We start from the raw sequence: 13,717 nt of genomic DNA on the forward strand, positions 1-13,717 counted from the left end.
CATGGCTCTGACATTGAGGCAGGGCTGAGAACCCCCGACATCTGCGGAGAAGCACTACAGGCCGTTCCTCACCGGCCTCATGGATCATTCCTGCACTTCCCAGAGAAGAGGATGACAGCAGAAGCCTGGGTTTAAGCCCGATTGTAATACACTCAATATTGTATTTCAAGTCGATTTCTTGTATATTTTACTGCAATGCCTTTTAGATACAGGAAATCCTTTTGACCTATTGATTTTGGGGAGCAGTTCTCCAGAAGCGTTACAAAGTTCCCACGTCCCATGTGACCACATGGTAATCTTTGGGTTTAGCAGACCATACCAGCCTCCAGCTGTAACATCCGCAGGAACTCGCCTGGCAGGAGACACACATCTGAGAGAATACATCCTCATCTTTTCATTCACCTGTAAAATGAGGGAAAAAACCATCTATAATCAATGTTCAGATGGATTTCACACTCCATCAGATAGTGTCCCAGTGGTCATTAATTAGCCTTTTTAAGTTACGGTGATTATATTGTGCTTCCTGTATTTTAGTTGAGAAAGTGAAAGTATGTATGTAACTTGGCCAAAGTTGTCCAGTTAGGATTGGACCAGCCTGTTACAGTTCCGGACTACAGTGAATGCATTTCCCTCCTATAGCGTGGCTTTCTGTTGAAGCCTCAGGAGAAATGCGTTTTCACATAAACGACTAAGAAAACCCAAAATGTTTTTAGAACTTAGTGCATTATTGTCAGCTCATTTGTAATATCCTAGGAGTCTGAATAAAAAGAATTTATGAAGGTATGTTGCATAATATAGGAAGAATCTCACATTTTTTTTAAAAAAAGATTTTATTTAATTATTTGAGAGAACGAGAGAGAGCATGAGCTGTGGGAGAGGCAGAGAGAGATGGAGAAGCAGACTCCCTGCTGAACAGGGAGCCCAATGTGGGGCTCGATCCCAGGGCCCCGGCTGGGATCATGACCTGAGTCGAAGGCAGATGCTTAACCGACTGAGCCACCCAAACTCCCAGAATCCCATATTTCTAAAGTATATGTTCATGACATACATATTTCATAAAACAAAATAAAAATACTTACACCTTTCATACAATTAGTAAGAAGATAATCACATTGAATATATTATCTGGGTCCTATGAAGTTCTTACAAATTGGAGAAAAATCAATACACATTTGTCCTAAGACATTCTAAAAAATATCCATAGTACAGTTTTGGGCATTTTAGCCTAGGTAAGCATCATTGAATTTTATTTTAATATATTATTTTCTGGTTTTCAGATATTCACATAGTTCAATATTCAAAAAGAGCAAATGATTGGCTGTGAAAAGAATTTCCTCCCAGCTCTCTCCCAGCTACCCAGTCCCCCTTCCTTGATTCAAATGGGGCTACTAGTCTCTTGAATAGAGAACTTTTATTGATGCTATATGTAGGAAGACTTGAAGGAATCAGTAGATTATTCATTCAGAAAATAAAATTTTTATGGAAAATGGAGGAAGAAAGTGGCATCCCCTTCGAATATGCAGTGCAGCAATACTTGCTGCCAAATTACTCTTCAAAATCAATCTCTACCCATTGCTGTGCAAGCCTGGTGTCTTCTCATTAAATGCTGGAGAAATATTTGCTTATTTAATTAGCTGTTGATGGAATGGGCCATCCTTCCTGTGAACCTACTTCTGTTTTCCTAGCCTCTGTGAGAACCTCCTTACTACCTTGGCTTCCCCTGTCTCCCCTGGCCAGCCCTTTACCTCCCCGAGCCTGGCTTGGAAACTCTACAGGTCCCCGCCTGCACCGACCCACGTGTGCAGTTCAGGTGCCGCCTCGGAGCTCCAGGTCACATTTGGTGATGCTGAGAAACTTGGAGCACTTCCTCCTGAGATGTGGGGCAGGAGAGGGCTGAGGCGCTGCTCCTGCTGCGTTAAGAGTTGCCTCCTACTTTCCCAGCAGGAAAGAAAGCCCAGGCGGGGCGAGGAAGCAGTTCTTCAGCTACAGCTGCATGTCAAATAGGGCTTCCTATTGTTTTGTTTACCTTCTCGGCTAATTCTATGATTTTTAGTTCCAGGAGGGTTTGTCCAGGTGGCAAATATTCCAGGTGACTGGGAAGGAGCATTGCAAGGAGAAAACGGCACAGGGCTCTGCTTGGACCAGTACAATCCTGACTTTTATTCTCTATGATCTTTTCCCTCTTTGATATCCTTCTTTTCAAAAAACCCAGAAGAATATGTGAAACAGGCTGTACTGGACAGGTTGAGGCTAAGAAAGCAGTTACCTTAGCAACTGCAACCATATGAAAGGCTGGCAAGTTTTCCTTGTCTCATTTTTCATTTCATTTTCTGCAGTTCCTGAAAGGAGGTCAGATGCTCTGTGTTAAGTTCACAAAGCAGTTTTGCTTGTGGTACCTTCTGTCTCAGGGCTGAGGAAAGGTAGATCATCGTGCAACTTACCGACTGCTTTTGTTTATTTCAATTAGAAATGAGCACATCTACGCAGTCACAGCTGACAGTCGGCTCTCAAAGAATCACAGAATATTCATTTTTTTGGTGAGCAGCTCAGAAAGGAAAGCGTAAAAGCAAAGGACAGCATCGGCCACACTCATATTGGCAGGTCATCGGTCTTTAATGAGAATGATTTTGGTTTGAAAGTCATACCAGAATATTTTTGGTAACGGCAAATAACACTCTGCTTTTTTTTTTTTTTTTAAAATTCAGATTAGTCCTCTACTAATAAGATTCCTTTTCTAAAATTGTATGCAAGATCTGAAATTGAAGTTTATGGTCAATTTCAAGTTTCCAAGTTCAATCCAACAATATTTATTGCATCTCCGATTCACTAAGAACTGCAGGGGATAAGCAGATGTGATAAGATGGTCTGTGCCCTCAAGGAGTTTCAAATTTAGTAGTGGGAATAAGACAAATACGGTGTAATTACAACTACAAGGAAGAAAGTGATAAATGGTACAACGCTGTGGTTATCGACCTTGACTGCATATTGGAATCACCTGGGGAGCTATAAAAATACCAGAGGTTCTTCCCCAGAGGTTCTGATTTAATTGATCTGGGGTGCGGCCTGGGGCCTGGGATTTCAGAAAAGCTTTTCAGGTGATTCAAATGCATGGTCAAGGTGAAGAACCATTGCCAAAGAGCATCCAAGAAATGTCCAAGAGACACTTTGGATTCTTTGCGATCAGAAAAGGCTGAATTCGAGGCAGCATTGCAAAGTGGGTGTGATTCCAGTAGACAAAAGAATTTGGGAGTGAAAGGAGGTGCTTGAGAGGAGGGAGAGAGAGAAAAGCCACAGAGGTGTGAAGCTGCGGGGTGGGTATTTAAGATTCATGAGCAGACCACCTCCATGTGAGCTGGAGTATGGAGTGTCCTGGAGAAGATAAAGGTAGGAGGCAGATTGAGAAATGCTGAGATGGGGTAAGGTATGAAGAACCCGGAGCTGGAGGCAGGATCTGGTTCCATTTGAATGGTTCTGTGTTTAGCTGGGCCTGGAGATCTCTGGGGTTTCAGTCTACTTCGATTGGGAGGAGTCAAGCAGAAAACAAGAACAGGAGCTTATTATAGGACAAGAGTAAGTTCAACACCTGATGAAATTGCCATATTATCATCCCCTTGGAGATAATTCCGTTAAGCTCCTTTGTTTTCCAGTTGAGGAGGCCTAAAGGAACTGCCCTATGATGGTTATATGCCCAGTTAGTGGGCTGCTGCCACTCTCAGGTCAGCAGGGCATCCAGGTGGGGATGTCCAGCAGGCAGTTTACAAGCAGGTCTGAGGCTGAGGAGCCAGGTCAGGAAAAGACATGCGATTCTGAGCATAATTTTCAGTAAAGTAATTAGGGCTTGAGGGCAGGGAGGAATATGGAAGGAAAAGGGAGAGTGATATTTAGATGAAAAGAGGGGAATGTGAAGCCAACAAAAGGGGCATAGAATTAGCATTAGGGAAATAGGAGAATCAGAAGAATTCAGTGATGCAGACACAGAGGAAAGTCCCACGGAGGAGGGGTCCACCTGCAGAATGCTCCCTCCCCCCGGGGCGGGCTGAGTGTGAAGCCTGAGGAGAGACCCCGGGAGTGTGGCTCTTCTGTAACCTGTGCCTCCTCTTGCTGATGCAGTAGTGGCGCAGTGGCGGTGCATCACAAATGAATGGCGAGCTCTTCCCCTGAGCTGGGCAGTTCTCTAGGTCTGGCTTTATAGTCCCTGTTCATCCATCAACACAGAAAATAATCGCAGTGGAAAGCAGATAAGACTGGTTTGCTTTCTGAAGAGGAGAAAAAAAAAGCTTCCAATTCTAAAATTTCAAGTGAGACTAATGAAAAGAAATGACATTCCATAATATGACCTTGAAAAAATAAAATCAGTAGCTTTAAATAAGGCCATAAGTAGTAATCTTTCCATTTGTTTAATCTGAGTCATTTACAAATAAATACCAACGGATAGTGAGGTGTAAGCAGTATGTAGATTATACCTATGGTTTTTGATATTACAGATGGGGAAAGGGGATGAATGAGGTGTTGTGGGCGGGGTGGGTGGTGGTGGTGGTGGTGGGTGGCAAAGGAGAACACTCTGTATTTTCCATTTGGGTAGTGGAGACAGTATGCTTTAAGCTGTTTAGTGGCTCTGCTCAGCAGTGAGAATACCCAAAAGCATCACACCCTCCAGAAACCCCCTTGGCTGCCCAGAAAGAGAGAGTTAATGAACAGGGACAGACGCTACCAACAAAAGAAGAAATGCTTTATTTATTATTCACTAATCTCCAGGTCCCTGTGCTACTCAGAATTAACAAGCTCTCTGGAATAAAGGTTTAACACCTCCTGGTTTGACATGGCTGTGCTTCCCCAAGTGAGCACAGTGCCCAGGCCCTCCTGGCCCTCAGAAAGAAGAATGGAGCCCCCTACTCTTCCAGGCTATGGAGGTCATCGGGTACCACCCCCAACCCAATGTAGGAATTAGCTCACCCCATTCCTGACAAGAGTTGCCTTGTCTCCCATGTTGGTAGTGATGGAGGCTCATCACCTAATAAGGTAGCCCGTTCTGTGATCTGATTTTAGGACCTTTGGCAAGTTTTTCCATGCGTTGAATTTTCCTTTCTACAGCATCTATCATACCTGGTCCTAGGTCTTATTTCTTTTAGATTCCATCATCCTCTTCAAGCTCTTTCTCTGTTGACTATCGAATTTGTTTTCTTTTACTGTGGTCAACATTTTCATGTGCTTTGTGAAATGAAAAGAGAAAAAAACTGAAAAAAATTCATAGCTTATGTATTCAAGCTAAAATTTTTTGGTATGACATCCAGGTCCATTGGAGGTCCTTCAATCCCTTTAAAAAGTCCTTGAAAATCACCACAACATGGATAATTTTGTTTGCTCATTAATCTTAACAGAGTTTAGACTGCCCTTAGTATTTTCCTGAATCGAATGCTCTATTCTGTGTCTTTGACAAATGCTCTATCCTGTGTCTTTCTATGCAGGGTCTTCCTTTGCTGTCTGCTGGACCTGTTGAGTGGAGCTGGTCTATAGCGTAGATGCAAAGGCATCACTTTTTTTCCAATGGTGAGCTTGAGTAATATCTGAGTTATCAGAAAATATAACACTTATCATTTACAGAGACGTATTGACATCCAAATCTCAAAAATTTTTTTCATTACTGTCTTAGAGATGGGACTGTGCCAAATATTTTTTCAAGATAGCAAAGTACTATAGCAGTCTAGTACTATTTCGTAAATTCCTGCTGAGTTGACTTGAATGGAATCTGCTTCATCTTCCCCTCTTTCCCCTACATTAATGTTTTCCTGTGAGGATATTGGTGCCATTCCCATTCCTACTCATTAAACATGACAGGCATCTTTTGATAAGTTCTACTTCTGTGAAGTGTTTGTGGATTCTGTAGCACTTCTTTGCAAGACTAGGTCAAGAATTCTGTTAGCCAAGAATTTTTTTTTAATTGATAAGACAGAAAAAAAAGGTAGTATAATCAGCTAATCAGTAGGCAGATTGGAGCAGGAATCTGTGTTAGAGTGTTCTACAGGGAAGCAGAAATCCCTACAGTCCAATATCTCCAATATCCAAAATGCTTACCTTTTTTATCTGGGTGCTTTGGAGTCTTTAGGATACCTTGATGTGATGATGGTTTTCAGTTACATTCCTTCATCAGGGAATTAATGTTGTTATTTATTTTTATTTATTTTTTGTCTCCAATGACTAAGAAATAATGCAAATCTGTTAAACTATTTTTGTCCAGGCATAGTTATTCAGGGTATTTTTCCTGATTTTTCTTACATAAGTTTGAATATAGTGTGACTTGAGATGACACCAAATTTAAAGGAAACACTGTTTGCTTCATTTCATCAAATGCCCTTATCATATCCAGCTCAATTACTTCCACCCTGACAGGCAGTTCATGCTAGTGCCGCTTGGCTGGTGTGGATTCATGAATTATACTTGGGTCCCTGGGTACCCAATGCATTGGTAAGTCCCTCTCTGTCCATTCTCTGTAACCAGTCTGTCAATCTACTTAATGATTGTTCCTCTTGGCCTGTTTAGTAGGCATTTATGTACATTAACAGTAGAGGGTTTTATGTACAAATAAAATTTGACATATTTTTTAAGTGTTGGATTGGCATTTAGTGGCTACTTTAGTGCTTCCTCTGTAAATTGGAGGGCTGTTAATTTTACTGGAAGGCCAATCCTTGGAAACAAAGCCAATGGCAAAGCACCTCTCTTGTCCTCCTTAACTCTTCTTTTGAGGCACAACTTTTCCTACCATTTTAATGAAAGGACAGCTCAGTAGACCTAGTAGTCATCCAGATTCCAGGGTATCTGGAGGGGTGAACATAAGGAAAGATTGCAAAAATAGTGAGCAAGTAGTTTAAACAGAAGATGTCTGGAAGTTTTCATTGTGTAAGAGGAAAAGAGATAGGTTTGGAAAGCAATCTGACGTTTTTAGATAAATTTAGGTGTTTTTTCTCTCTGTCAGATTTTGTGGGGGGATACTTCTTGCCTCTGGTGGGATGTAACATCTTGTAGGATCCAGATGTTCTTGAATCTTCACATGTCAATTCCGATGGGTTTTGGTGAGAGCCAAAGGCCATCTTTCAAGGCCTATTTCCAATGTCATTTTTCCACAAGGTGTTCTCTGATTCCCCCAAAGATGGACTCTCTTTCTCCATGGATCTCCTAGAGCATTCAGTGCCTCGTTTTTGCCTCAAAATTTGTTCCTCATGTCCCTTGCTGAACTCTGCACTTCCTGAGGGTGGGGCTGCCTTTGGTCAACTGTGTGTCTCCTGCTGCAAGAATGCAGAGGGTCCTCTCCAAATGTGCGGTGGAGCTGGAAAGACTGGAATTGAAAGGGTGAGAGAGAAAGCAGGCAGGCTTTGAAAGCCTCTTACATTTCAAGGGCTGGAGCTCCACTCTAGAGGCCACCTGAGGGAAGAAGCTGGCCCCGTGTCATGATGTGTGGAAGCTGCCTTTTTTGGTGGAGGGGATGGCAGTGAAACCCCACCAGGGCATTTTTCTGTGGATGTCTTCTTAGAATCCTCAGTGCTCTCGGGCACAGCTAGGCACTGACGAAGAAGCGGACTCTGTCGGGTCATCAGCAAACATTTAACCTCAAAGTGCTGGGGTAAGGAGCGGAAGGCCTGGAGGATGAGGCTAGCTCAGGGTAACCAGGAAAATAGGTCAGAATTCTGAGGGGCATCTTGCATGTCTGATGACTCTGACAATATTCTCTGGGTGAAGGCTCCTAGATGTAGTGGGTGATATTTTCTCTTCTCTTTTATTTCAAACACACTGATCTTTGGAGTCCTTCAATAAAGGTTTTTAAAAAATTAAAAAACAATTTAGTTCTAGTATGGTTACAGTGTTATATCAGTTTCAGGTGAGACAATACAGTGATTCAACATTTCCATACATCACCTGGTGCTCATCATGACAAGTGCATTCCTTAATCCCCATCACCTATTTCACCTATCCTCCCACTCCACTTCCCTTGGGTGAACATCAGTTTTTTCTCTTGAGTTAAGTCTGTTTGGGGCACCTGGGTGGCTCAGTTGGTTGGGTGTTTGACTCTTGTTTTGGCTCAGGTCACGATCTCAGGGTCATGAGATTGAGCCCTACATCGGGCTCCACACTCAGTGTGCAGTCTGCTTGAGATTCTGTAAAGAAAAGAAGAGTCTGTTTCTTGCTTTGTCTCTCTCTTTTCCCTTTGCTCATTTTGTTTTCTAAAATTCCACATATGAGTGAAATGATATGGTATTTGTCTTTCTCTGACTGACTTACATCTCTTAGCTCTAGCTCCAACCCTGTTGTTGCAAATGACAAGATTTCATTCTTTTTTTTTTTTATGGCTCAGCAATATTCTGCTGTATATATGTACCACATCTTCTTTATCTACTCATCTATTATGGACACTTGGGCTGCTTCTGTAATTTGGCTATTATAAATAATGCTGCTATAAACATAGGGGTGCATGGATCCCTTTGAATGAGTGTAAATATTATTCTTTGGGTAAATATCCAGTAGTGTGATTCCTGGATTGTGGGGTAGTTCTATTTTTAACTTTTGAGGAAACGCTATGCTATTTTCCAAAGCAACTATACCGGTTTGCATTCCTATCAACAGTGTACAAGGGTTCCTTTTTCTCCACGTCCTCACCAACACCTGTTGTCTTTTGTCTTGTTGATTTTAGCTATTCTGACTGATGTGAGGTGATATCTCCTTATAGTTCAATAAAGGGGTTTTATCTCATTCATCTCTGGGCTTAGTTCAGGACCTGACACTGAATATGTGTTCCAACACTCCTGTGTGCCTGCCTCAGGTGGTTGACACAGACATGTTTTCCTTAACTTGACCAAACTTTGTAATGGAACCAATGGAGCCTATAAAATTTTAGTGTCTATATTCACATATATTCTAAAGACTCTAAGCATTGTAGTTTAAAAAAATACCAACTATTAAGATGATCAATTACCGGTAATTTTGCTTAAATTGAATAAAGATAAGGTATAACATTGCAAGCACAAAATATGTTGCAGATTTGCCTTTTCAAGTACACATACCTTCTCAGCCCCACAGTTCCCATTCATAACATTTTTTTAAAAATAAAAAACATAGTATCCACTGAACATGTGGTGTACAAACATTGATGTGCAAATATTAGTTTGCAAACTAATAAATACAAGTAAATAGTAATATTCTCCTTCTACTGAATCTCAATATTAGCTTTTGGGTTCAGGTGTTCTATAGTCACTCTGATAGGCAAAATGATTCTAACCTTGTGTGCAATTTTGGAATTCTGCTATACCATATGAATAAGAACCCAGTTGTATTTAGCCGGGCTGATATTTCCATTGTCAAACCAGTAACCAAAGCCAAGTTGTAACAGCATTTTTTGATACTCCTCTTAGGGACTGTATATATATATATATATGCATATATATATATAAATAAAAATATATAAATATATATTTTTATATAAATATATAAAAATATATTTGTTTACTTATTTAATGTGACATATCTTTCAGTGGCTATATTTTTCATTTCTGGCTTTAATACAAAATCCTTTTGTACATTGAGTAATAAATAAAAGAGGGAAAAAAACCCACCCAAATCAATTTCTTGGATATTTTAACCACTGTATCTCACTTAAAATGTCTCTTTTAACCTGTAATGGATATATGAAAATAGGCTCCACCAAGTTTCTTGAGGCCTTCCACTTAGAATCCTTTGAGGAGCATCGTCTTCAGTGATGTTGGATGTGTTCTCAGGGTGACCTCTCCTGTTCCTAATTCTCTCTTTTTATTTATAAAATATCAGGTGCTATCATGCAGACACTCCTATCCCCAGTTGGATCATTGACCTCCCCGTATCCTTGAGTACCCCGGCTTTGGAAACTCCATTTGGCCATGAATCCCCTCCCTTCTTTTCACATGCGACCTTTCTCTTGCCCCTCTTTCCAATGATCTGTCAGACGCTCACGATTTTTCTTTGCTGGCAATGTACTGTTACCAGTAATTGCAGAAACCATTAATAAAATGGGAGGGAGGGGGCGAGGGGGAGAGGGAAGCGAGACACAAAGGGAGTAAGTATTGTACATAGCCCACAGGCTTTTCCCTCCCACACATATGATTCACTGTTGTTCTCCTCTCACGTGGGAAAATGTTGTCCTGCTGAAAATACACCTTAAAGGCAGCTCTGCCTCAAAGATATCACATATGCATATTAATAACACACGCTTTGTAGTGCCTAGAGTTGTTTTTAACGAAGCCAGCTGAAATATACCAGCAACTTTCTCATCTCCTCCTTCATGCTGCAGAGGATCCCCAAGTGTGGTGCTGGCCCCCAGAAGAGAGATGAAAGAGGCACAGTGAGTCATTCTTTCTGACAGAGACAAGGAGAGAAGGAAGCTTCGCTGGATGAAATTAGCCCATCTTCTAGGAAGACCAAAGCGGTATTAAGAGTTGCAGCACAGGAAATGGTCACAAATGTCAGTCAAAGGGTAAGCAAACGCAGCACCCGTGAGAGCAGGACCAGGGAAGGGACACCAGAGATGGATGTGGGAATGTTTGCGAGAGGGTCTTTGAAGACTTACGAGAATTTCGAGAATTTCGTGAACCCTGAGATGACTTTTTCCCCCCTCTGTCTTGTCTGCTGCTCTCCCATTGTCCTACAGGGCTTAACAGCTTGCTTATTTGGGAACAGATCGCCTCTGTTAGCTGGGCCAAATGTAAGCTTGAATTTCTTGGCACAATATGGTGTATTTTACCTATCAAGTTTGCCCTCCATGGGGCCCATTGCTCTGCTTCTAGAGAATAGCTGATGTTTGGAGGCTCGGCAATGAGCAGCCCCGGCTAGGGAATATTTGGCTTCCCTTTTGTTAGACCAGCCCGAGATACAGGTGTGATCTTTCTCAAACCCTAGTTGGCTCAGTTGCTTAGAACGTGATGCTAATGAGGCCAAAGCAAATGTTTTTTTTTTTTTTTGAAGCAAATATTTTTGATATCTCATTGTTCAACTTTACGTGGGAGAAAATCTCTTCCATGCTTACAGAAAATCTCTTCCATGCTTACAGAATTTACTCATGAAGAGGAATAGAACTGACTGACCAAGAATGAGCCATCATCAGCACTGGGAGGACACGGCGGGGCCTAAGCTCTTCCTTGCTTCTCAGAGCCATCTCTTCACTCCATTTTGGGAGGAAAGGCCCCTGGGACTTGTCACATCTTACATCAGTGGTCTACGATTCTCAGTGTTTTTGTCTTCCCAGCCTTTAAAGAGTCTTGCACACTGAGGCCAGGTATAGCTCTCCTCATTCACATTTTATCAATGGGCCTGAAATTGAAACCAATTCTTTTTATCTCCAGTCTTCTGGGTTTGATCACAGATATTCCTTGTAATTTTGACTCCTAATCTTCCATATCACTCAATGTTTCAGTCAAACTGGATAATCTATTAGCCCTCAAATTCTTTTCTTTTTTTAAAAATCTCTGTATGTGTTCTTCTGATGTTACTTCTAGCTAGAATACATTTCCCCTACGTCTGTCTCTCAGAATTCTTTGATTTCAAGGCACTGTTCAAATGTCATCAGTTCTATGAAAAATGTTCTGTTCTCACAATGAAGATGCCCTCCATCCTCTGAGTGTCTCCTGTACTTAGTATGTATCTCTTTTAGGGCGTGTGTGGCTTTTTCATATAGTCATTTATTCCTTCAACAAATACTAAGTACCTTAAAGTGCTAAACATTGTGGCACATGGGAGATTGAATATGAACAGGTTTATTAAAGAGGTTACATAACCTCCTTAAATTAGGTAAGATTATGCTAGCTGTGCTAAGAAAGAAAACCCACAACTTTTGGTAGTTTAACATGATAGTCAAACATGGGATTCCTGTTTGGTTAGAGGCTGATCTCCACATATTGATTCAAGGACTTTATTAATTTTACCCATATATTTTATCTATTAGTTATATATTGCTGCATAACAAATTAGCCCAAAACTTACTTACTTAAAAACAATTACTATGTCACAATTTATGTGGGTCAGAGATTTGAGAGAGTTTCAGCTAGGTGGTTCTGACTTTAGGATTTCTCATGAAGTTGCAGTTAAGCTGTTGGCCAGGGTTACCTGAAGGCTTGGCTGGGGCTGGCAGACTCACTTGCAAGATGACTCACTCACAGTACCTCTTCACCTGTCCATTGAGTGTCCCTGTGGCAGAGCAGCTGGCTTTCCCCAGAGCAAGAGATCCAAGAAGGAGCAAGATGGAGCCTGTCTTTTATGACTTATACTCAGAAGCCACTCTCTGTCATTATTTCTACATTCTATGTGTTAGATAGAAGTGAGTCACCAAGTCTAGCTCATAATGAAAGGAAGCTCCAACTTCTGAGGGAAGAGTATCAAAGAATTTGTGGACCTATTTAAGAACCACCACGGCATGAGACCCATACTTTTTCCATGTTGTGGGGGCTCTGCCATCAACTAGGGCCTAGATTCTTTAGCTTCTAACAGATGGAAGCTGAGAGCATGGAGAAGGTGCACCAATTTCGTAAAAACATGATCTGAAAAGGACACAGATGGCGTCCATTCTCATTCAATGATAAGTATCACAGGTGGCCACCCTGAATCCAAGGTGTGGCTGGGAAGTGTAGTCTCTGATTGGGCAGCCACTTCCCAGTGACAACACTCTGTACCCCCACTCACCCCAAATGTCAGCTTCTTCAGGGCAGGGACCATTGTCCTGTGTATCTTCCATTATTCGCATAACATAGGACTTGTGCAGAAGAGGTGCTCTTTAAATATTTTGTGAAAGAATGAATACATGAATGATGGTAGCATTATTTTTCTGTATATTTCAAAAGGTAAACCTAGGTTTGCTGCTTAACTGCAATACATGCCAACTACACTACTCAAATCCTATTTACCAGTCAGCTGTGGCATATGTGTGTGTCTATGCTCAGAACTACCTAGGCATGATGGTTCTCTTGTTATTTCTTATGAATTATTTATTTTCTCCCCTCTGAACTTTCTTCAAATGGCACATACCAAAGGACTAGTTTTTACTAAAGAATATTATATAAAGGCAAGAATGTTCAAAGCTTCTCTGCATCACTACACAAACAATTCAAGTAAAATGCTGCCAAATGCTAAAGTGATGGGATCACAGGGTAGCAGAGATAAGAAATAAATTGTCATAGCAACCAGAAGACCTCAGTTGGAATGACTGTACTTCAACTGAAAGGTGTTTCTAGGAGCTTAAATACACATAAAGAAATGGCTAATTTTATAAAGATGTCATTTAAATACAAGAGAATCTCTTTAAACTTTTTCTGAGTGAATATAATTTGGAAGCACTGTTATGTGGGAAAATACCAAATGAGAGCATTAGTGAAGCCTCATCATAATGTTTAATAAGAACAATAATTTATATTCATTGTTAAGCACTCATTTTTTTATTTTAGAAAAAACAAGTTATTGTTCATTTGCGGATTATAATGGAAATGCACGCTTAGCATAGAAAAATTGGAAAATGCAGAAAATACAAGAAAAAATAATACAATAAAAAAATAATTCTACCACCCAGAGTAAAGTAATTTAAAAAACATTTTTAGTGTGTATACACATTTGAAATATAGGCTTGAAAGAGGTAGAATATGAGAATTAGACCCATTTAAAATTGAATGTCTCAGCCTTGGCTACACAACAGATATATCTGGGGAGATTAAGAAAA

General features: G+C 40.8%; 1 long non-coding RNA gene across 7 annotated transcripts in view; it reads left to right on the top strand.

Annotated features, from left to right (window-relative positions):
* LOC121490411 overlaps positions 1 to 13,717 on the top strand; it is a 270,965-nt gene that overhangs the window by 55,119 nt on the left and 202,129 nt on the right. For 2 of the 7 annotated variants that reach the window (XR_005987665.1, XR_005987660.1), the window contains 3 exons: positions 5,466 to 5,547; positions 10,310 to 10,492; positions 11,066 to 11,290. The exons of 4 other annotated variants lie outside the window; for them this stretch is intronic. This is a non-coding gene — a long non-coding RNA (uncharacterized LOC121490411). The remainder of the gene's footprint in view (positions 1 to 5,465; positions 5,548 to 10,309; positions 10,493 to 11,065; positions 11,291 to 13,717) is intronic. One more of the 7 variants, XR_005987655.1, reaches the window with a different exon arrangement.

The sequence above is a fragment of the Vulpes lagopus genome, chromosome 1 (genome assembly GCF_018345385.1).
Source record: "Vulpes lagopus strain Blue_001 chromosome 1, ASM1834538v1, whole genome shotgun sequence".
NCBI classification, from domain to species: Eukaryota; Metazoa; Chordata; class Mammalia; order Carnivora; family Canidae; genus Vulpes; species Vulpes lagopus.